The sequence below is a fragment of the Macaca fascicularis genome, chromosome 7 (genome assembly GCF_037993035.2).
Source record: "Macaca fascicularis isolate 582-1 chromosome 7, T2T-MFA8v1.1".
Taxonomy (NCBI): Eukaryota; Metazoa; Chordata; class Mammalia; order Primates; family Cercopithecidae; genus Macaca; species Macaca fascicularis.
The window spans coordinates 9,245,280-9,269,503 of NC_088381.1; the positions used below are offsets into that span (position 1 = coordinate 9,245,280).

The window sequence follows — 24,224 nt, forward strand, 5'->3', positions numbered from 1 at the left end:
CCATATAAATGCAGGGAAATACAGGGACATTCTTTCAAGAATCCATAAAGGTGTACATTTCACTCTGAATTTTCCAGGGACCTACACAGGCAGGAGTCAAAGCACAATTTCATCTAGCCTGAGCTCACAGGAGATAATTTTCATGGATTAAGGTTTAAAGTACATCTGTTACTTAAGAACTCTTACCCAGTTTTCATATCAAACACATAACTTTTAATAAAGCTTTGGACATGCTTGAATCTCTGTTTTATAACTTTGGGGTTTGGTTTCATAAAAGAAAACTGTAAAGAAAAAAATAGGTTTAGAGCTCCTCTGGCTTAGAGCTGCTGTTCTCCCAGTCTCCTTAGAATGTCTCTTTCACTGAGTTTCCAAGACAATACAGCAGACACAAAAAGCAAGAGAAGCAGCCATGGTAACTTACTTTTTTAAAGTTTCCCTATAAAAGCCCCAAGATTAGTATTTCTGTTTCATAATATAGCAATAAGTAAGCAATATAAAACATAATATATTACAATATATTACAGTATGCCATTTTCTTCTACTTACGCAGCACTTTAAACTATGTAAGACAGTAGCCTTTTTAATGCTTATTGCCTCACTTATTTTAATGCACTGAGTCTGTAATTGTACACTTATTAGCACAGAGCTAGAGTACTCGTAGTCATTAACTAGCCCGTTCCTGAGCATTCAAAGCTATTCATCCTATGACAGTTAACTGGAAAGCAATCAAATTTAGAATTTGATGAGAGTTTTCAAAATCCAGTTTAACAGTAATTAAATATTTTTGGTCAACTTAATTTCTGCCTCCCCCATGAGATTATAAACTCCACAAGACAAAAATGGCGACAGTATTGTCTTTATACGTGTATCCCAGCAGGTAGCACAGCGAGTACATAGCTTAGAAGAGATGGATGGATAAAAATTATGGGGATAGTTATATTCACTGTCACTGTCCCAAGAGCCTCCCTTATCAGGACTCTCTTCACTTCTCAGCACAAATATCTAGAACACCTAAGCACACACAAGTACAGCTCCTTTTTGCATTAAAAAAGTAAAGAAATATTTTTAACAGTCTTGGAAGGAAAGGTATAAACATGGGAAGTTCGTCTACCTTCATTGAGATAACTTTTATACTATGATGTTTGCATAGTTCAGCAGATTGAATTATGAAGAGATCTACCACTTATCTGGTGTTAAAAAAAAAACCTAACTTTTAACTATTTTTTACTAGGTTCAACTTTTCCTTAATATTCATTCTCAAGAAAAAAATCCTGAAGAACTATAGTCAGGAGAACTGAAAGACAAAGTTTTTTGAAGGCTAATCTTCTCATACGTGGACATGGTAGCTCTGAGCCAACTCTGAGGGAAGTGGCTAGCTCAGGACACTGTCTATTTCCTGTGCAGTGCAGAGCGTTGAGTGCCTGAATTTGGAGTCACACCACCTGGTTCACATCCTGGCTTAGGCACTTGCAAGTTCTATGACCTTAGACAGGGAACACTGTGTCCCTAAGCCTGAGTTTCTTCAAGTGTAAAGTAGGAATAATAGTGAGCCATCTCTAAGACTTTTATAAAAGTAAAATGAGATACTTCATATAAAACAGTAGGCATTATGCCTGGAACATAGAAATATTTGGATAAATCTTACTGTTAGTTTCTGTTGCTAATGCTAATAGCAAAGCAAGAGACTAACAAATTCCTAATTATTTTTTTAAAATTTTCAAACAATGCTACCTTTGTAGAGGGATAGGTATAAAAGTAGGAAAAGCTCAAGCAATCAGAATAAGCAATGTACTGCAAATATGAAAGTTTACCTAGCCTTTTGTGAGTTCTACTACCAATTCCCTAAAAGTAATTTCGAGCTTCACTCAACTGTGAGATCAAGATAATCTTTGTTTCAACATTGTATCATTTCCATCTTCATTTCTCTCTTTCTTTCCTGTCCACTTCCACCCACATCTTAGCCCTGATTACCACCCTGAATTACTCACCCACATTTTAATTTCATTCTAATGACTAGTTCGGTTCTGTCACAACAAACTAACTCTCAGCAGTTACTCTCAACTAAACCTTCTTTCAAAATTAAGAATCAAATATTCAAGAAGCAATAATTTTACTCAATCCTCAACTTCTTAATGATATGAAAGAATTGCAAAGACATATTGAATGGTGAAACTTTCCCTAATAAGGGAAATTTTTTTGGTGAAATAACTGAGTTTCTGCCTCCCCTATCGGATTATAAACTCAAGATGAAATCTTGTATCTACAGCAAAAGCCCTGGCCCCCACCTCCTCCTCTTTCTACCACTAATGATCTTCTAAATCTGTTGAAGCTGACATGTAAAGCTATATATCATTTTAGCAGCTCGGAGGTAATGCATTTCTTGAGTGTAGTGGGCAGAATACAAATTGGGCAGTAAAGTTCACCTCTCTGTACCTCAGTTTTTTTGTAAGCAAAATGGGGATAATAAAATGTACTTGACAGAGCAGATATGCCAGGGAGGCAAATTAATATATGTAAAACAAAATAAGAAGAATGTTTGAAGAGTGTTTACTATTTCAGTTTGCTGTCATTATTATTGTCTCTCTAACACCTGACAGATCAGAGCCCAGTGGCCCCATTAGCTTGCTCTTGGTTCTGGGTATGCTTCCCAGCCCCACGCCCTCTACTGTCTACAAGCTCTATGCTTCTAAAGCAAAAATAGACATACCAAAATCCTTCTTAAATTCCTTTAGCTATTGCACTTTCTAACCCTGCCTCTTTTCCTTCACAGCAGAGCTTTTTTGAAAAAAAAACAAAAACAAAAACAAAAAAAAACACTCAACCCATGCTTTATTTTCCTCATTCATTCACTTTTCACCCAGTTACTGGCTTCCATCCCCCACTATCCTACTGAAACTCCACGATTTGACTGTTGCATTCAATCAGCACTTTTCAGTGATTTTTGACCTCTCTGCCACATTTGTTAGAGTTGACTGTTCCAGAAGCACTGAAATTCTGCTTCCCTGAACTTGATTCCACCTCTTTCCTTTTGTTCACCTCCTACTTCTCTGCTGCCCCTAGTCAATCTGCAGACTCATTCATCCCTTAAGTGTGGTTTTCTTGGCGTATTCCTTGCATTTTTTTCCTTCTCACACTATACAATCTTTCTAGATGATCTCATATACTCATATGATTAATGACACTAGGTGAGTACCTTCTAACTTGGTACCTTGAGATCATATTTCCAACTATCCTCTGGATTAATCTACTTAAATATTTAACTAGCTGCCTCAGATCCAACAGGATGGAAAGTGAACTCATTGTTGCCGAACCCCAATGTGTTCCTCCTCTGAAATTCCTCCTCAGCATTAATGGCCTCATCACCTCCAGTCAGCACATCCAGAAACCTGATGTCATGCTGAATTTCTTGCTCTTTCTCATCCTCAACATGCTATTGATCAAGTGTTACCGATTTCTCCTGTCACCCCCACCACCTCAATCTTTCACAGGACAAAGGCAATGAGCATTTTCTTGACTCAAATTTAGCCACTTTAGTTCCAAGAAAATTTTGAAAAAAATAATAATAAATGCAGATCCCTAGTCCTTAAAATCTCTCCAATAATTAGCTGTTACTTGCAGACTACCACTAACTCTTTAGCACAGACACATCAACAGCTCTTCTGATCTGTTTTCTGACCAGCTTCTCCACTATTAGCTTTTGTCTCTTCCCCGGATATGCCCCGGATTCCAGTCTTCTAAACAGGTCCATGCTCTTTCATGCAGTCTTTGTGAATACCGTCCTCTTCCAATACCCTTCCTCTGTTGCAAACACCCAAGGTAGGGGCAGATTACCAGGCACAGACTCCACGAATGGGTTCCTCACATACTATATTCACTGATATGGAGAATGATCAAATAAGAAGGAAAACAATGAATTTCCATGTACTGCACACCAAGACGCTGAGATGATAGTATGATAGTAAGAAATCTTTCTGGATCACTAAAATTTAATTGCCTCTCTCTGCCCCTCACCCCCCAAAAAAACACTTGCCTTTGACTTTTCTTGTTTCATAATCTCTTTTGATCATTCCCATTTTGTCTCGGTTGTGTTCATGATCTCAGTGTGGCAGAGCAACTCAAAGTGATTAAAGTAATAAGCACCTCATTCATTCTCTGTCCATATCATACCAATTATTTCAAATTGTGTCTGGCTCTATTATAAACGAAACATCTCAAGCTCATGCATACCATGAACTGAAGCTTTGGGAAAGCTAATCTTTAAACACTATTTTTATTTCCTGTTAGCTACCACTTCTACTTTGTACATGGATATTATGTGCTGTTCCCCCTCCTTTATCCAGATACATAGCTAGAAAGACTGGTAATGATTTGGTGATTCTAATACAGACCAGAACTTTGTTAGATAATCATGTACTCCCAATCTTTGCCCAGGATCCTGAGAATCTTTAGGAAGTGTCAAGATCAGTCCCTTACAAAGGAAGCTACAGATAATGCTAGGTCAAGGAAACAAAATGCCTTTATATCCTGTTAACTTTACTTACACATTGAACATGTGCTTGTAAGCAGTATCCAATTATAAGCCCTCCTTTTATTTTTAGATCAATGTTCTTGAAGACATATAAAGAAAATCTCAAGATTTCTCCTTTCTCTCACTCTCCCTGCTAAAAATCTGCTGATTTGACCCCAATACATAATTTGAAAAGAGACAGGTGCTGAGGTTTGATATCTTTCCAGTTTTTAAGTTTTACCTACCTTCCTTTACTCTTAATTTGTTTGCTTCAATTGCTTTCGTTTTTAATCACATCCTCTTCTCACCTGCAATAGTCTGCTATAATAATATATGTCCATCTCTTAGTAAGAAAGATTCAAACTTACTAGCTTTGAGAGGACAATGCCAATTAAAACATCCTGTTTTGATTACCTTTTCTTCCTAGTGGCACAATTTTTATCTTTCTAACAAAGTGGTTCTCAAGCCCTGCTCCCATTAGAATCACCTGGAGAGTTTTGTGGACGACACTGGTGCTCAGGCCCATCCCCAGAAACCCTCATTTAATTAGTCCGAGATGATGCCTTTGCACAGGTGTCTTTAAAGCACCGCAAAAGATTCTAATGGGAGCCAGAGGTGAAATAAACAACAACTGTTCTTAATCTGAATTCTGCTCTAACACAGCTGAGACAGTGTAACGACACAATATCAATGGGTTATTCTGGCAATGACTTTCACTTGGGTCATTTTAGCATCTCCAAAGAAATGTGTTATTTGGTATAGTCCCTTTCCTAACTCTGATATGCCCAATAAAGGGAATATTCCTTCATTGTCCAGATTGAGAATAGTTATTCTACACAGCAGACAAGCCTAAATTCTTTCCATGATACTCATGGCTCTTCAAAACTTGGCCTCTGCCTACTTGCCCAGATATTTCCCTACTCTTTCCCTATGCTACACCACCACAGACGACCAACACCCACATCTGTACTCTTTCACACATGCTGTTTCATCTACTTAGAGCTCCTTTTATCCATTTTCGCCTAGTGAAAGCTCTGAAAAAAAATGCAATCAAGCTCAACTGAATCTTCTGGCTTAAACTTTTCTTTATTCTGCTTGGCAAAAGTTTTCCTTTTTGTTTCCAAACAACATTCTAGGTTCGTGTTGCATTATAGTCATTTATGTTTATCTTCTTTCAAATCTAAAAACTGCAGGCAGTTGGGGACCACAAGTTAATCATATTTGAACCTCCAGAGCATCACACACTGCTTGCCTAGTTAGCCATCCACAAATGCTTATTGATTTTAGTGTTAAATATTAAGACTTCCTCAAGCCTCTGTATTACCCATCCATTTGTAAGTGAAACTCCAAAAAAATTTAAGGAGAGATAAAGATCTTTTTCTCTTTGCTATTCCCATACACAGCAAACTCTTAAGACCTGTTGTCAATTGTTAGCCATTACAGACTAATACTGAAATGAGAGCAGACATACTAAACACTCCTCTGATCTCTTTTCTGATACTTGCTCCACTTTTGGACTAGAACACTCATAAAACATCCAAGTTTTTTTTAATGAAGATATTTCTAAAAGTTGATGTTGATCATGTTAGTTTTAATAATTCAAAATACTTAATATAGACAAAATTCTCTTCACAGTCAGCTCAAAGGCTATTCCCATACATATAATGAACTAGCCAGTAGAAATGAACCACATTTGTGATTCTAATCTGATTAGGAACTGGACTCTAGCAACTTCCCCAGCCTCCTTTGGGGATGGTTCTCCCTTCCCCTACCAAATCCTCATTATTTTTTAATATCCTCCCCATTACCACTGCTCAGAGATATCATCGAAGGAACACACTGTACTGAAACCCAAGCAACAGAGGAGACTTTTGCTTGTCTGGTCCCCACAAGCATGTCTGTCAAAAAGAAGGTGGAAAAACGCCTACTGATGAAAGACATCGTGTGGGTGCCAAGCACTGTGGAAAAATCATCCGTTAGCATTTTGTTGTTACGAACATTCTCTCTAGGTGGTGCTGCCAGGGCCAATAAAAAAGCAGGTTATCTGCTGTACAACTTGACTAAGTCAGTCTTTTCCAGGGACTCTTCCAAATTCTACATCCCTAGGCTGGGGAAAGCTAGACAGTTCTTGGGGGCTGCATGGAGGCTCAACAAAGCTTTGCCACCTCTGAAAAGTGTAGTGTGAGCAGAGGGAAGGAAGGGAAAGTGAGGCTTGGGAGCACAAAATGCCTCGAAGGGATGGGATTCAGTTCTTACAGAATGCTTAGGTAAGGCAAGGAGATGGTGATTCTATGGCTTTGGATGTGCGTATGAGTTTTTTCTGTTTTCTTTTTGAAGGTTGCCCAGAGACTTCAATAACCCCTTAGTTAATTGGCTTATACTTGCCACTGTAAAAACAAAAGTTTTTATTAATGAAGAGAATGGCACTGGGTTTGATGAGAACCCCATAAATTAACAAAAGCTGGTTTTAATTAACTATTACAATTTTTTTGTTCTTATCAGAAATGAAAGCACATCAAGTTACAACCAAAAGGCCATCTCAAGGACACTTAGAAACATGAGGCACATTTGACACATTTCTGTAATTAGAACTTGCTGGGAGGGATAAAGACATAGAGAAACAGGGTAGGGAAAGAAGGGGTAAAGAGTAATTGACACGAAGTTGACTCCGAGTAAAACCCAATGCGTGCAATGCTGGAGAGTACACATGTGTAAAAACGGTGCTGACCTCCAGTAATCACCTGCCATGTTGATGCTCGGGAAAGATAAGAAGAGAATCCAAACCAACATGGCGTGAGTGTTCCAGGCACTATGCTAGGTGCCTTCATCCTTGCATCTCTGCAAGGCAGACATTCTGGGGGAGGTATTAATCTGTATAAGATCCCACAGCTAAAAAATAGTAACAAGGGGATTTCAATCCTGGCTGACATAAAAATTTATGCTCTTTCTGCCTTACTATTTTGAATTAATAACAGCTGACTCCCTAAACTGACATCCAGTAAACACCAGTAACTCACAATTAATGATTAGTAACACTACGTTACACCTATTACTTACAATGTATTTGCATTACATCAATGCATATAATTACGACAACAGTCTGTGACAATACTGGTATTGTGGCTGTTTTCCAGATGAAGAAAGAGAAGCACTGAGGAATTAAGTAAATTGCCAATAAAAGATAGACTAAGTCTACTATCCACCTTATCACTGATCTTCAGTGGCTAATAATCCTTCCCATGCAATACATTTTAGGAAGTCAGTATGCTAACACGCAAAAAAAAACATACTTTCTAGTCTCAGATGCTTTCTTCAAAATACTTGCCCTCCGTCCTCCTGAAAAAGAAATGGAATGATTAAGTAAATAATTGATTTGAAGTTTCTTGGCTCTCAGGTGGAAAAAGCATTGGGTTCAAAGACTTGAATTCTACTCCTGGTTATCTCAATCACTAGCTACTTGCTCTTAGCCAAGTTTTGAATTTCCTCTAAGCCTCATTTTATATCTATCTCAAATGGGAGGTTTAAAGTATTTAGTCATTAAGATTTCCTCTAGTACTAAAACATTAATAATTTCCACACCCAAGACTCTCATATCACTTTGTTTCAAAGCTTCTTTGAACACATCTATATTCATGAAAACTTCGTAAGGGCTTAAAGCACAGTATTATCTAAGCAATACAAAGAGAGAGTCTCAATTTTCATTGTGAATGCAAATGTTCACATAAAATCAGATTCAACAAGGTGCTCTGAAAACCAGTGATGAGTATGCAGTTTAGACAAAATTATTCTTTTTTTTTTTTTTTTTGAGACAGAGTCTCTGTTATCAGGCTTGAGTGCAGTGGTGCGATCTTTACTCACTTCAACCTCCACCTCCCACGTTTAAGTGATTCTCCTGCCTCAGCCTCCCAAGAAGCTGGGACTACAGGTGCATGCCACTACGCCCAGCTAATTTTTGTATTTTCAGTAGAGACAGGGTTTCACCATGTTGGCCAGGATGGTCTTGATCTCTAGACCTTGTGATCACCCGCCTCAGCCTCCCAAAGTGCTGGGATATGAGTCACTGCCTATCCATTATTTTTGAAAGGTGATGGTTAATTACAAGTATTAAGGAATACACCTTTAAAATCAGCAAATATAACCATGGATAGTCATCCAAGGAAGTAGCCAGAAAGTAAAACAAATGTTTGAAATCTGCACTGAGGTTTATACTTGAGACACAAAACAAAATTGTAGCCAGAGTGCATTTTAGGAAATAAAAGGCATTGTTACTCATGGGGGAACTTCAGTAACATTTTATTTCTAAATTATTAATATCCAAAACATAAGTCACAGAATCAATATATATCCATGGAAATGACTTTCAGACTTCATTTTTCCAAAAAGTAGTTCTAAACCCGAAGAGCAAACCTAAGACTGCACATTTTAGGCGATGAGCCAACATACTAATTCCTTCTCTATTAAAAGAGAGAGCTTGCAATTTTATGTTGTATTATTATTATCACTACTGAAGCTGCAGCTAGTCCAATGAGGCATTACACCATTCTAGAGTACATTCAAATTTAGAAGAAACAGATGATAAGCTCTGGTCCTTAATACACTGTGACGAACTGTGGTTCTCCAATTAATTACAGTAATCATTTTAATATTTCCCTCTAGATTCCTCACACGCTTGTCCATAAAGGGATACTATCCCATGGCCAATGTCCATCTGCACAACAGGATCATTTTGAACACGATGATGTGGATTCCTCAATCATGTTTGCCTTACATACTCCCAACACTTAGTACATTTCTTAAATTGGAATTCGGTAGGAAATGAAAAAATGACATTAGGTCAATTATACAGAATTATCAAATGGTGTCAGTTGATATCAAAAGGGGCCAGCTGTTGAGTTCTTTCTGGTGTAAAAGCTGAAACTTATGCATAAGACTCTAGGAGTATTGACTAGAGTCAATCACAGTCAAGTTCCCACAACTTTACAAACGATACAGCTCTCTGGGAGCAAGAAGAGGCTCAGAGGAGCGGTTGGTGATAAACGTTCTGCGATGAGCTTACTCTTTATAGCAGTGCTGTATAAATCTGGTAGAAGGCAAACAGGTTTTCATTACAACAAAGATGGCATTCCTACCAGCCAATATTCAAACAAGCTTTGATGAGCATCTGCGAAGTACCAGATGATCCTGTGAAAAATAAGAAACCATTTGCCCAGTGCGGTGGCTCACGCCTGTAATCCCAGCACTTTGGGAGGCCAAAGCAGGCGGATCACGAGGTCAGGAGATAGTGACTATCCTGGCTAACAAGGTGAACCCCTGTCTCTACTAAAAAATACAAAAAAATTAGCTTGGCCTGGTGGCGGGCGCCTGTAATCCCAGCTACTCGGGAGGCTGAGGCAGGAGAATGGTGTGAACCCAGGAGGCGGAGCTTGCAGTGAGCCGAGATCGCGCCACTGCCTTCCAGCCTGGGCGATGGAACAACACTCTGTCTCAAAACAAACAAACAAACAAACCATTCATACTTTGAGAAGCTCACATTCTAGGTAGAAATAATAATATATTTGTAAGTTACGATTAATTCCCAGGACAACTGAGCTGGTGTGAGTTTTACAGTGCTATTATTCTTATAATTATTCAGACATAATTTTTTCCTTGACAACTGAAGAAAACCCAGGATCATACCATCAACTGCATTTGATTCACCCAGCAAACGCATACCAAGTCATTTGTGTTCACTGTATATTCCATCAGCAACAAGCTACTCCAAGCCCAACCATGCATAAACCAACCTCCCTGAATAATTTTTGCAAGTAAGCAAGGCGATATTTGGCTTTCCACCTTCATTACTTAAACAAATGACCAGTGATGCATGCCTGGATCACAATCACCTTCTCCTTGCCACTTCGAGTTTTCCCAGGGATTAGTCACTTGATAAATCTGCCATTTAATGGGTTTTAAATTATAGGCCAACCGACAGGGCAAACAAACAAGAGGGTTTGCTTGTCTTTCTTTAGGATTTGGGTTCTGGCTTAGGATGCCTCCTCTAGAAGAAGCTAGGAAGGGAAATGTTTTAAATTTCCAAAAATTGCTCACCCCAGCCAAAAGGCACACTCATTATACAAGACATAAGTTGAGATGCCAAAAAGGGATCACAGAATTGAATATAGTCTTAATTCCTTAAGAAAGAGACCCAACAAGAAATATTTTCTACTAGAATTTGAGTGTCTAGGTCAGTTTGGGAAAAAAAAAAAAAAAAACTAAAATAGGGTCACAGTACTCGGCTTTAGCTCTGCATAAGGCTGCTATATAACCTTAAATTTGCTTTATATATCTGGCTTTTTTTTTTTCTTTACAAACCAGGTTTCTAGGGATCCAAGGAGGTGCTTCAGTTCTGTAAACACTTAGTTTTCACACTATTTTAAAAGAACATTTAATCTTAAATATTGTGATTTTTTAAAACTGTATAGTATTATGCCACAAATTTTACACATTTATATACCAACAGCACACCTACTACTGGGGTACTTGGTTTTCTGTTTTGTTTTATTTCAGTCTTTGGAATACCAAATTTTCTCTGATTTTCTGAATCTATGTCTCTAAAATGGTTTCATTGATTAGGGAAAATTATAACTGGTCTATTTTCCTTCTTTTTCTTTTTTCTTCTTTTAAAATTCAGACTCATGCATATACACTTTGGGAGGCCGAGGAAGGCGGATCATCTGAGGTTAGGAGTTCAAGATCAGCCTGGCCAATGGAAAAACCCCATCTCTACTAATAACACACAAAAAATTAGCCGGGCGTGATGATGCATGCTTGTAATCCCAGCTACTCGGGAGGCTGACGCACAGAAATTGCTTGAACCTGCGAGGCGGAGGTTGCAGTAAGCAGAGATTGTGCCACTGCACTCCAGTCTGGGTGACAAAGTGAAACTATGTCTTAAAAAAGAAAGAAATTTCCTATAATTCATGTTTAATTTTAGAGACTCTTTTACTTTATTCCATTCTATTCAAACCCTGGGATTTTTAACAGGAATTTTTTTTTTTTTTTTTTCAAAAAATGTTTCCATTTGTAACTATGTATTTTGTAAAATGTGATTTTTGGGATTTTCTGTCACTAAAATATTACATTAAAATTAATTAAATTCTGTGTTAACATAAGACTCAACAGTCTTTGATTCAACTTCTCAGTCAACTTTGTCGTCATCAAAAAAGCATCTTAATGAAAACACAGAAGAATATACTTAGGACCTTGGATTAGGCAGAGTTCTTACATATGCCATCAAAAGCATGATTCATTTAGCACAGGACAGCAAAAGCGTGATTCATTTAGGATATTGTACTTAGCTTGATTTAGGCACTCTGCAATGTATACACATATCAAAACACAATATTGTACACCATAAGCATATACAACTGTTGTCAACTAAAAAATTAATTTTTAAAAAAGCATGATCCATTTAAAAATTGATCAATTAGACCTCTTCACAATTAAAATTTTCTGTTTGTTTCAAGTCTGTAAGCCACACAGGGAAAAAATGTTGGAAAACAAATAACGGACAAAGGACTTGCTTCCGGAGCATAGAGAGAACTCAGTTAAAACAAAAATAAGGAAAAAAACAAAACAAAACAAAACTCCCTCCACCCTCCAAGAATGGGTAAAAGATTTGAACAGATAATCTACCAAGGGAGACATGTGAATAGCAAATAAGCACATAAAAAGATGTTCAACATCACTAGCCATCTCAATAGGGAGACACAAATTAAAACCATGTAAGGCATCACCACTGCACGCCTACTGGGAGAAGGGAGGAGAGCGAAGAGTGAGAGAAGAAAACAGACCAACCTGACAATACCAAGTGCTAGTGAGAATGTGGAACAACTAGAACTATCAGATTGCAGATGGGAATGGACAGTGGTACAGCCACTTCGGAAAGCAGTTCGGCCATTTCTTATAAAGTTAAACATACACTTTCCATATCAACTATCAATTCCACTCCTACACATTTGCCCAAGTGAAACAGAAACATAGGTTAACATGAAAATCCATATACCAATGTTTTTTGGTAGCTTTGTCAGTAATAGCCTGTGATGGTTAACTTTATGTGTCACCTTGACTGGCCCCCAGGGTGTCCCGTTATTTGGCCAAACATTATTCTGGGTGTGTCTGTGAAGGCGTTTTGGATGAGGTTAACATTTAAATCTGGAGGCTGGGTAAAGCAGATTGCCCTCCCTAATGTAGGTGGGCCTCGTGCAATCTGTTAAAGGCCTCAATAGAACAAAAAAGCTGACTCTCTCACTGCTAAGAAAAAATTCCTCCTGCCCAATGGCTTTTGAACTGGGACATGGGTTCTCTTCCTGTCTTTACACTTGAACTATTCTTGGGTCTTGAGTCTGCCAGGCTTTGCACGGGAACTACACCCCCAGCCCTCCTAGATCTCAGGCCTCTAGACACAGACAAGAGCTATACTGTTGGCCCTCCTAAAGCTCCAGTTTACCCTGCAGATTTTGGAACTTATCAGCCTCCATAATCATGTGAGCCAATTCTTTACAATAAATCTCTTCATATACATTTTAAAATATTCACATTAATATATATCTATATATTTTATGTATACACACACATAGACACACGTCCTATTAGTTCTGTTTCTCTGAAAAACCCTGATGAATATATTGCCCATAATTAGAAGCCACCCAAATGTTCTTCAACTGGTGAAAAAATAAAACCGTGCAAGGTGCGCCAAGTGGAATCCTACTTAGAAGTAAAAAGAAATGGACTTCAGGTAGATGCAACAATATGGATGACTCTCAAATGCATTCTGTTAAGTGAAAGGAGCTGACTCAACAGACTATACATTGCATGGTTCTATGTATATGACTTTCTGGTAAAATCAAAACTGTACTGATAGAAAACGTCAATGGATGCCAGGAGCCTGAGGTCAGAAGAGGGGTTGTCTTCCAATGGACACAGGGAAATGTTTTATGGTGATGGAAGTGTTCTATATCCTGACTGTAGTATGTTTACATGACTGCATGTTTTTGGTGACACCTCAGATGATACAAACAGCAACTTTTTATTGCATGTAAAATTATATCTCAACGAAAAAAATCTCTTAAAGACTGACATTATAAGTGAAACATATATGTTAGATGAATTAAAAATTGTAAAATAAATGAACACTACTAAAATGTTACACAAAACTTGGGCTTCCACAGCAAGATTCTGTCTGCAACAAAATCTCTCTCTGTCGAAAAAAGTCATTATCACAGACAGTAGGGTAAAATGAGTTCCAAAGTATCTAAAGTACTACTCACATCTTCAAAAGAGACTCAAGTGTTCAAATTTCTTGAGGTAAAAGTTTAACCTCTTTCTCATCAATACTACAGCGTTTTGCACTCCTATGACCCACCTTTTAGAGGTTTCTCCGTCGAGGTGAAGTCAGTGCTAAGATAGGATTAGTAGTAATCCTCTAAGATGGCACTGCCACATTCAGTATCATTCTTTCACTGCAGCTACGTGAGAACATGGCCAGGGGAGGGAGTGAATGGTAACCAAAAGCTCACAGTGTTAAATTAAGCAGAATATTATGTTGCATTTAACATTGTGATGTCGCATTTCTTTACCTTTCTCTACAGCCTATTTTCTATCACAGTACTTATGATGAGTGTGATTTTTTCATAGTAGTTCATCAATAAATGCTTCCAAACAAAAAAAAGTTCCTGCTTTTATAAGAAAAAAAGACCTAATATCTTCTATTCCTAAGCCAGCTTGAAGAATTTTTTTAAATTTTGTTTTTCTTAAGCCAGTCTCCAACACAAGATCAGGTTTAGCTTAAAGGACTACTTCGGGTTATTTTCTTTTATGCAATAGATTAATATTTTTTCTTAGTTTTAAAGAACACCACCTATCAAAACAGATAGTCTGTCCCACAGTGCAATTAGAATAGTTTCCTCCTATATTTAAAAAGGTCTCCAAGACAGATAAGGGTTATTATTCCATCAGTATAGAAAGCTGCAAATTCTCCCTCAGGTCCCTACTCTGTAAAATGAGGATGATAATACCCATCTTGCTTCCTGATATATTTTTCATGGGGAGAGAAAGACTCTGAAGAAACTTCACAACAAATATAAAAACACCCTGAGAAACACTGAAGGATTAATATCATATTGGATACAACTAACAGCAACTATTTGGGATTATAGTGCATTATCAATCAGAACCTATGAGCACAACCCTGACATCTATGTATAGTTTATATGTTTGTTGAGATGGTGGTGGCCTTAGAGAAAAGTGTGAACACATTGTGGCTAAGTGAAATTCAACATTTTTTCTACACAAATTGCACTAAGCAGGATCCATATATCATGAGAATGTATATCAAAAGGAACCATCATTGCATCATGCAATAAAAAGCTAGGAAATCACTTGTGTACAAGACACACTGAAGTTTTGTTGAGTCTTTTTCAAGCAATTTTTTAACATATTTATTGATAGGTATGTCTCCTGTCTTTCACCCCTACCTAAAAAGTGCTTAAGGTCTCCTTTTCTCTGTTCATCCATCACCGAAAAAAAAAAGAAAAAGAAGGGCAAAATATTTGCCTTAACTCTATCCCTTCTTCAAAATAAAATCCCCCATGATATGCATTAACAAATGTTGCTCCAAAGGATTAGCAGTTACTTATTATCTTTGTATCTTTACCATACGCTCTGTGTAATTTCTCCAAAGGCTGGTTTAGGTTGCCACCACTGTGCTGAAAATGCTCACATAAATAACTAACAGCTTCCTAAACCATCCAGTTTGGTGGATTTTTCCTCATTCTCCTTTGGAACTCTGCACAGCTTACCTTGAGAACAGCCTCTCGGATTCTTTGATAGTACAAATTCCTGGTCCTCTTCCTCCCTTTGAGATTATTCTGCCTGCTGTGCTACCTTCTCTTCCTCCTTCCATCTTTTAAATACGTCACATTTATGGGGATTCATGTTTTTATCTTTTGTTCACTGATGTATCACTGTAGCAGGGGTAACTGAATGAATGAATTCTTCAATATCCTAGCTGACTATTAGAAATCCTTAAAGCCATAGTGCTCACAACTACTGGGTTCTGTTAGCAAAAGAAAAACAAGGAAGAAGGAACTGTAATGTTAAGCAGTGCCCATGAACAGCCTGTTACATACATGATAAAAACTGATTTGTATGATTATTGCGATTATTCCTCAGCCAGGTCACAGCTGCTAAGTGCATAGGTGACCATGACTACATTCTTTCCAGCAAACCTCGCACTCTTAAGTCCAAATTGACAGGTCTATCTCCACACAGACACGGTAAGATGGTTTTGTTTAGTGCCCCTCCCAACTGACTTAACTTACAACACGGACAGGGCCCAGATGAGAGTTAATTAATTGATCTCAAATGAGTCAAAATAAAGATATTAATATTGCCATAGCTATGAATGTACGTCACATTTTAATTGGTAAGAATTTTGATAGTTCTAAATATATTCCCACTTCTATAACATTAAGGGACCAATGAAGGTGTTTTAGTTCATGTGTAGCCAAGTGTTAGGAGTTATTTTTCACTGAGAGACAACAAAATGATGGGAAGAGGGGTCATGAAAACATGCTGAGCAACTAAAATAGCCTTGAAACAGTACCCATGATAATACGGGTGATAGATTTATTCTTTGTGGTGGCAAGGCTCTTTTTGAGTTCCTGTATATAGGCGATTAAGCTTACCAAACATACCCAGTTATGGATCTCTCCAGGAGCAGTGGAAGTGTTTCTGGAGCTGCACTTGTTTCATCTGGAATACTTGCAGTTGAGGACATACACGGGCTGACAGTGTACAAACAAGGAAGTGTATCCGTCGCGCCTAAGCTTATGTGCTTGAAAACCACAGTGAGAATAAGGGGATTTTTGAGCAACGAGAAAATTTTAAAACCTCACACAGAAGATTCCCTGACCACAGGGCATCAATACCCATCATTTTTACAGGCAGTTTTGGCAAAGTGTCACACTGATTTATTTGAATTCACAAGGATCTGATGTAATATTTAAAAACAGATCTCTTCGCTGTGTAAACAGAGATTAAGAAAAATGTAAATCTCCCATCTAGGTTTATTTTTTAATAGAAATTTTAATTATACATGTATAAATCTAGAGTGCTCAATGCCTTAACCAGTTAAAATAATAAATGGGATTTGGCAGAACATTTGTTCTGATTACTAGATGTTTAATGATACTTGGAACATCAACGTGCATGTGGAATTACACTCTACTAAGATGAAGACAGAATAACTTGGAAAAGATCAGATCTCATTTTGACTTGATTCTTTTCTCCTGGAATATAGACAAACCACATTCTTCTTTGCCTCCCCCACCTTAGATTATACTATATTACTTTTGATTGCTATTCATCTCCATAATTTGTGCTTTTTGAAAGAATAATTGTTATAAGAATTACATATTTCAGGTTTTTTCTAGTAATTGGAAGGTATGAATTTAAATCTGACTTATTTCCTAACTGATTAAACATGGAATAAAATTTATGAAATATTTTCAGAATAAACATTTAACTATCCTATGCAAACTTTAAATGCCACTTCAATTTTAGTTTGACAGAGGGTTATAGATGGCTACATTTTTTTCTCCTGGGCAATTTTTCTATTTTAAATGTTATAGCTACACATACTAATAATGTGAAAAGGCAGAGGCAGGGTTACCTTAAAACTCATACATCATTTTTTCCTAAGTCATTCAAAGGTTAATACCTAACCATAAATGTTAATGATACAAGGTCAGCTGTGTAACATCCATATGAAACCACATGACTGCTGTAGTGTTTCATGCCATTGACATGTTGCTGTTTCGTGGAATGTATTTGTCAGTTACAAGAGATGATGTGCTTGTTTGGTGCCATGCACCCTTTATGAAAAAATGAACTGGCTCAAGTATCCATGCCAGTTGTGTACTCCAAATAATTACAAACTACTGCACACTCTAAATATTTAGATCACTAGGAATTTCAATGTTGGACCATCACCTTTCCCCCGACTGCACATCAGAGCAGAAGGCTTTCTGACTGCATGTCCTTGAACGGGACATTAATACAACAGATGAAACTGATCAGGAGGGTCGAGGTGTTTGAAAGAAAGAAATTTTTGATTTTTATAAAGATTTACATGAAGATCATTCTTCTGGGTCGAAATTTACTTTGATAAAATACACCCCCTTCTCAACTGCAGTCGCCAAATATAAAAACAAATGCCTACTTTCTTCTGAATCACTCTTTTTTACATTTGTCTCATGTATTTTCCAGATTTTCACATCAGTGTAACACAGGTAAGAATAAAAGCAGAGAATTAAATCTGAACATTTACCTGTAAGGAAACACTTAACAGGCCAGTACTAAAACTTGGAGCTCATAAAGGGGGAAATGTGTCTTTCTGTCGTTGAGTATAATTCAGTTTCAAAAGATGGTTTTCTGGGTTTGCTACGCAAAATCCTCTAGCAACAGTCACAGCTTCTCAGTAATGGTGTTTAAAAGTTCTTTCCTTTGGGTAGTACCTCGTTGCAGGTTTAGGAGAAAAAAATGTTAAAAGGTATTCCTGACAGCTGGCAGCCTTTCTGTCTCTCCATTCTTTTTTTAAGGTAATTAGGTTGCTAATGAGCAGGGAGTGAGTGATGCTGTTGGACTCCAATGTTTGATTCGAGGTCACAATAGGACACAGTCAATCTGGACACTGACCCATAGCTCACAAATTAGAAAAAAATCATCTGAGAATTAGAAAATAATCTACCAAGCTCCTATTTGTAAACTCTCAATACAATTCTTAACCTTGCAGAGATAAAGCATTGGGGAAGAGGAAGTATTTTACAACCTTTCAACCTTAAAAAACAATAAATTTGAAATTGAGTAAAGTATCTGAAAGAGGCGGCCTTATTTTCCTCCAACCGATTGGTACGTTCCTAACAGAAATGTGTTCGAGTTTGTGTTATCTGAAGATTCTGCTCTTAAATATGCTACTTTAAACCTCAGACAGCATACTCTCAGCACAACTCACCATTATGAGCTGAGGGATGGTTTTTCTGTCCATCACTTAGACTGTAGTCAACACTTTATCTTTGGCAGAGCAATTTCCACATGGCATAAATGATGGGGCAATGGACTGGGAAGAGGCTCGACTTCCAGTCATGGTGCTTCTATCAGTTGCCTGCCTGCAAGGTCTTGAGCCCTCTTGTTACTAACTAGTAGTAACCAGACAGTGAGTCTCACAGGGTGGTCAACTTCCTTGGCTACAATAAACCCTGTTGCTGTTGTGACCATGTCACCTCGCTTTAATGTATTGAGAAAGAAAGGTTGAGAACCATTAAGCTAGATTCTAAGACCAATTCTTTTAGCCTTTAGCTCCTCATCTATAAAATGAAAGGTTTTCCAAAAGATCACAAATTCAAGTAAGTCTATGTTGCTTTCACTTAAGCTAATGCAAAAGTTCATGCTAATGTTGTCTAAATGCGCAACATCTGATAAATGCACATTCAAGACAGTCAGAAACAGTAAAAGTCAATCTCCCAGCAGAAAGTCATAAACTGTCAAAAATATCTTTTAAAAAACCTTCTGGGAACACAGTTTTTCCACTACAGTTTTCCTTTGTCTCTGAGTTTGAAAAATATTACCTGTGAAATCACTTTGGTTTACATCCAGTTTCCACTATAGGGGAAGAAGAAAGGAAGACCAACCAGTGATTAATTTATGGATGAATGCATTACTGTGATGGTAGATTCAACTGTTTGCTATTTAGTGAAGGTTTATGTCCGTTATGTACATGACACTGGGGATGGAAGGTAGGTGGAGGCACCTCTGCTTTCATAATTATAATATGAGAAAAAGTCTGCTAAGTGTCTAAGTCAACTCAACATTTCCAAGGAGGAAGCCTTAGGGAATTAGAGATGGTTTCATGTATAATGAGGAACCCTTGCAGGGCACAAAGAATTGGCAAAGGTAAAATGGCGGATTGTGAGAAATCCCAGTGAAAGAAAAAGGCATGCTGATGGGAAAGTGTAGGGAAATAGTGGAAGAGAAAACCATAATAATAATTCCCCACCCTTTGTAGTCAAGTGCATTTTAGCCCCCACACCTGCCCCCCACCATAAAAACAAAGAAAGCCAAGATAAATTGGAGGGTCTTAAATACCATGCTAAAGACTTTGAACTTAACTTGACAGGCAGTATCTGAGCCAACAGAGGTGTTTTAAAAGAGAACGGCAATAACCTAAATAATTGATAAGGTGGGTTGAATACACGCAAGCTATGCTAAAGGCCTATGTTAGAATGATGGAACCAGGATGCTAAGGAATGAGTATACATGAAACCACAGAGCCCAGATTAACATAATTTGGTAAACAACTAGATGTGAAGCAGAGGGTGCAGGAGTTGTCAAGGATGCATCTGAGGTTTCTGGCCGAGACTTTCAGTTTTAGGAGAACCATGACACCTTACATATACAGGGTAGCTAAGAAGGCAGATTGCTTTTTGTCATGTTTACAGTGGGAGGGGAAGAGAAGTGGGATTCAGAAGGAGACAAGTAGATGAAATTAAAGATCCCTTTCTACGTTGGGCTTATAAAAATTTTTGGATGCTCTGGCTTTGGGAATTTTAAGTTTGAGATACTAAAAATATTTCCCAGTGTAGCTTTCCGCAAAAACTTATCTGGAACTCAGGAAGAAGTCTAAATTCAAATAAATAGGTCTGAAAAGCACTTACACAGAGATAAACTGTGGCAATAGAGGAAATCTCCAAGAGACAAAATATAAAAGGTCAGGTGACTAACCAGCCACAATTTGGTGTGCTGCAGAGGCAAGGCTGGGAGGGCAGCAAAGAAGATGGAGAACACTCCGAGGAAGAAGAAAAAAAAAAAACTGCAGAATTCACTGTCCCAAATGTTGAGGGAAGAGATCGAGGATGTCAACACTGACTCTCCAGGATCACAGCAAACGAAGAAAGATAGGAGACCAGTAGCACAGGACAATTACTTCATCTGTTTCAGTAGAGTTGTAACGGAATTCAACTGGTAGGATAATTTGCTACATGTCATTAATGTTTAAGAATTTTGCCAGTGAGAGAAGGAATGGAAGCTCAAAGCAACAGTATGGTCCAGAGAAACGATTTTAATGTAAAGGATAGCTGAATTTATAACTAGAAATGGGGGAAGGCACCTGCTAAAAGAGAACTGTATTAGTCTGACCTCATGCTGCTGTAAAGAACTGCCCCAGACTGGGTAATTATAAGGAAAGAGGTTTAATTGACTTACAGTTACACATGGCTGTGGAGGCCTCAGGAAACTTACAATCATGGTGGAAGGGGAAGCAAACATGTCCTTCTTCACATGGTCACAGGAAGGAGAAGAATGAGAGCCAAACAAAGGGAGAAGCCCCTTACAAAACCATCAGATCTTGTGATAACTTACTCACTCTCATGAGAATAGTATGGAGGTAACCACTTCCATGAGTTAATTACTTCCCACCAGGTTCCTCCCATGACACGTGGGGATTATGGGAACTGCAATTCAAGATGAGATTTGGGTGGGGACACAGCCAAACCATATCAGGAACCAAATGAGAAAAGCGCAGAAGCAGCAGTAGAGGATGGTATCAAAGAGAACAGATGAAGAAACACCAGCCACCTTTGTTTCTTTTCCTATGTATGAGGCCAAACCTAACAATCAAGCAAAGAAATAAAGGCATTTATAACCGATAGACAAAGGCCCTCATTCTTTATTTTCTGTTGGTCTCAAAGAAATGCCACCTCTTTCTTCCCAGAGCTATGGCAACTTCCTGGGTCCCTGATTTCGCTGTCTTCCTCATTCTCAGGAACACTTTCTCATCAACTTACTCCTTCTGGCCAGTTCCCTGCTTTACCTATTTAGGTCTCTTGTTGGAAATGCTGGACTGCTCAGGCTGTTTCCTGCACCATCTACATCTACTGCATATTGATCCTTATACGCTGCATAGTAACTTGACAAATATTACCCTATATGATCTAAACAACACTGTGGTGAAGGCAGGATCCCCAATTTCTGGACCATCAAAAATCACAATCTAAGGAGCATCAGGCTATGACTTAAAAGTGAGTCTTCTGACGCTGCAGCCTCGTGTTCTTTCTCCTCCGCAGGGCTGTCTCTTGATGCTGGTCAAGATGCAGGCAGTAGACTGTTTCTATCTAAACATTACAAATGACTTGGCTTGCTGTCAGAGACCTAACTTTAAATGGCTAAAATCGCTTGATAAATGGTGTGAAAATTTTATGGTCCTTCCGTCAGACACCATAATTTATTATCACATAATGCATAGTTAGAAGAACCAAAAGAAACCATCCCACAAGGGCAAACAATGTGGAGGCAGTGGCCCTTTGACACTCAAAGGCCACAGGCATTATATGGATCCAATAAGAAAGCTGCTTCTACAAGCAAGAGAACAACCTCTTGATCTTGCAAAATGTTTTTGGACACCTAAAGGCTCTTTTATTACTGTGGCTGATTAAAATGAAAAGTTTAAACGACTAAAATGTTCTTTTTGATGAGTTTTTACCATGAACTATAGACCTTGTAGTCCAGTGGGATTCAAGCCCTTTGATCCTGGGTACTCACATAAATTCAGAGTCATAAAACAACATTGGATTTGATTTTACTAGTGTAGCTGATGTTGCCAGATTTGTAATGCAATCTTGTTTTCTCCCCTCCTCGTTTTTGAGCCCATCCACCATTGTTTTATAGCAAAAGGAAAGGAGTTTCCATTTGTTTTTGGCAATCGAGTTTCAAGACTGAGCCACTTTTCTAGAACGTTGGAATTTTACAGAAAAATAATGGTACTGTATGGTATCCTTCAAAACGGGAATCAATGTTAGTTTTGCATGCTGAAAATAACGCACCAAAAAGAAAACCCTCTTCCTCATTATCATAATCACAGATTTTCATTACTTAAGATGGTTAGAGGATGATGTAGTTGAGAACAATAGTATAACTATGAAGTAGAAAAATTGGTGTGATTTAGTGTTTATAAATTTCCCTCAGGACTAACTGAAAATAAATGAAAATTATCAAAAGAGGCCCAAGTTATTAATGAGTGGCAGATCATAGATCATGTCTTAGTTTACAAACTTAAGAAAAAGGACTGGTATCTGTGGGAGAAAGAAAGAACATGTTCAATAAGACATATGTTTAACAAAAAGACATGCAGTAAATATAACTTAGATGTTTAATTCACTTTCTTCTAACATCCTAATCATTTTCCTGTGTATATGTGCAATATCATATTCCTGTAACTCCTAATATAAGACATGAAATTTTTACTAGAAAGGGTCTATGAGGGAGTAAGAAGACAATTTTATAAAACCTATGCTACAAAGACCAAAACAATCAACAGTGGGTCATAAACATCGTTCATTTCTATGGAGTAAAAGATCAGTTTGGGCTCAGTTACAGAGATCAGTGTATATTTAGCCTATTCACCAGACCAAGGAATACTAATTTAACAGTTTTCACTGACTTTATTTTTCATGGATTGTCTGAAAGATCAAATATTCCTCGCCAAGACTGTTCTGTAAGTGTTCTTCACAATTCTAATCTGAAAAGAGTCACCACGTAAGGGATGCTTCATTCTCCTAGGGACAATGCCTTGTGACATTTTCAGCTGCGGTCTCTTCACACCTGCTGAGAGGCCCCAGTGAACATTTCAGAATATGACTTATCCAGAGAAATATCATTCCAATACACATTCACTTCCTTGCCATTTGTTATGAATATATTACAGTAAACCATAGAAAATTGCTGTTTTATAAGTCAAATAGGTCAAATATCAGCAATTTAATTTAGCTCAACTTACAAACTTCATTTAGCAAATTCGAAAATTATCATTGTTCTATGTTTTCTCAGTTAATCCTTTAATTATGTTCAAAGGATCTATTTGCCACAGATAAGGGTCATGCCACATATAGTATTAACACAAAACAAACAGAACTGTGTTATACAGACACCTACTGCAGCTTTCAAAGACAGTACAAGAAACTGCCCCTTGTCTACAGAGACAAGTAATTGTTCTGGTGGTGTGTGTATTAAATTAAGTGTATCCAGTTAACAAGAAAGAGCTTTCTCACTTCATGCTCAAAAGGATAGCGTGTTGTCAGCACCTTCTTCCTCCCTATTAATTCATTCAAGAATTATTTATTGTACATTTACCATGTTCCAGAGGGAGAATCAAGCTGTGAACATTCACAGACAAGCAACAATGACAGTTTTCATGGCTCCAGTTTTAGCAGAAGCAACCATCAACACCAGTAGAAAGTCAATGCTTGTTGTCAGAGAGTGTAAATTCTCTCTTGACACAACCTGAGTCAGAGAAACTACCATCTCTGACTCGGACAGCTGCGATACTCCCTGCTGTCCTCTCCATATCCTCTCTGCCCTCCTCAACTCATCCTCTACAACAGCAGCCGGAGTGGGGCCCTCCTCAACTCATCCTCTACAACAGCAGCCGGAGTGGGGCCCTCCTCAACTCATCCTCTACAACAGCAGCCGGAGTGGGGCCCTCCTCAACTTAGCCTCTACAACAGCAGCCAGAGTGGAGCGGGGGGCTTTTGGAAATGAAAATCTGTTCATGTCACATATTCCTCTGCTCAGAATTACTCAGTAGATTCTAACTGTTCTGAAGATGAAATTGGGAAACCTGAAACAG

The 24,224-nt window shown here is 38.0% G+C and overlaps 1 protein-coding gene and 1 non-coding gene across 21 annotated transcripts in view; one reads left to right on the forward strand and one right to left on the reverse strand.

The window, feature by feature from the left end:
* The window catches only part of FMN1 (formin 1), a 419,977-nt gene that overhangs the window by 202,496 nt on the left and 193,257 nt on the right, over positions 1-24,224 (reverse strand). The gene's annotated exons all lie outside the window — the stretch shown is intronic.
* LOC123575000 (small nucleolar RNA SNORD77) lies at positions 1,131-1,195 on the forward strand. Its single transcript, XR_006700171.1, has one exon. It is a non-coding gene; the product is annotated as a small nucleolar RNA SNORD77 (small nucleolar RNA).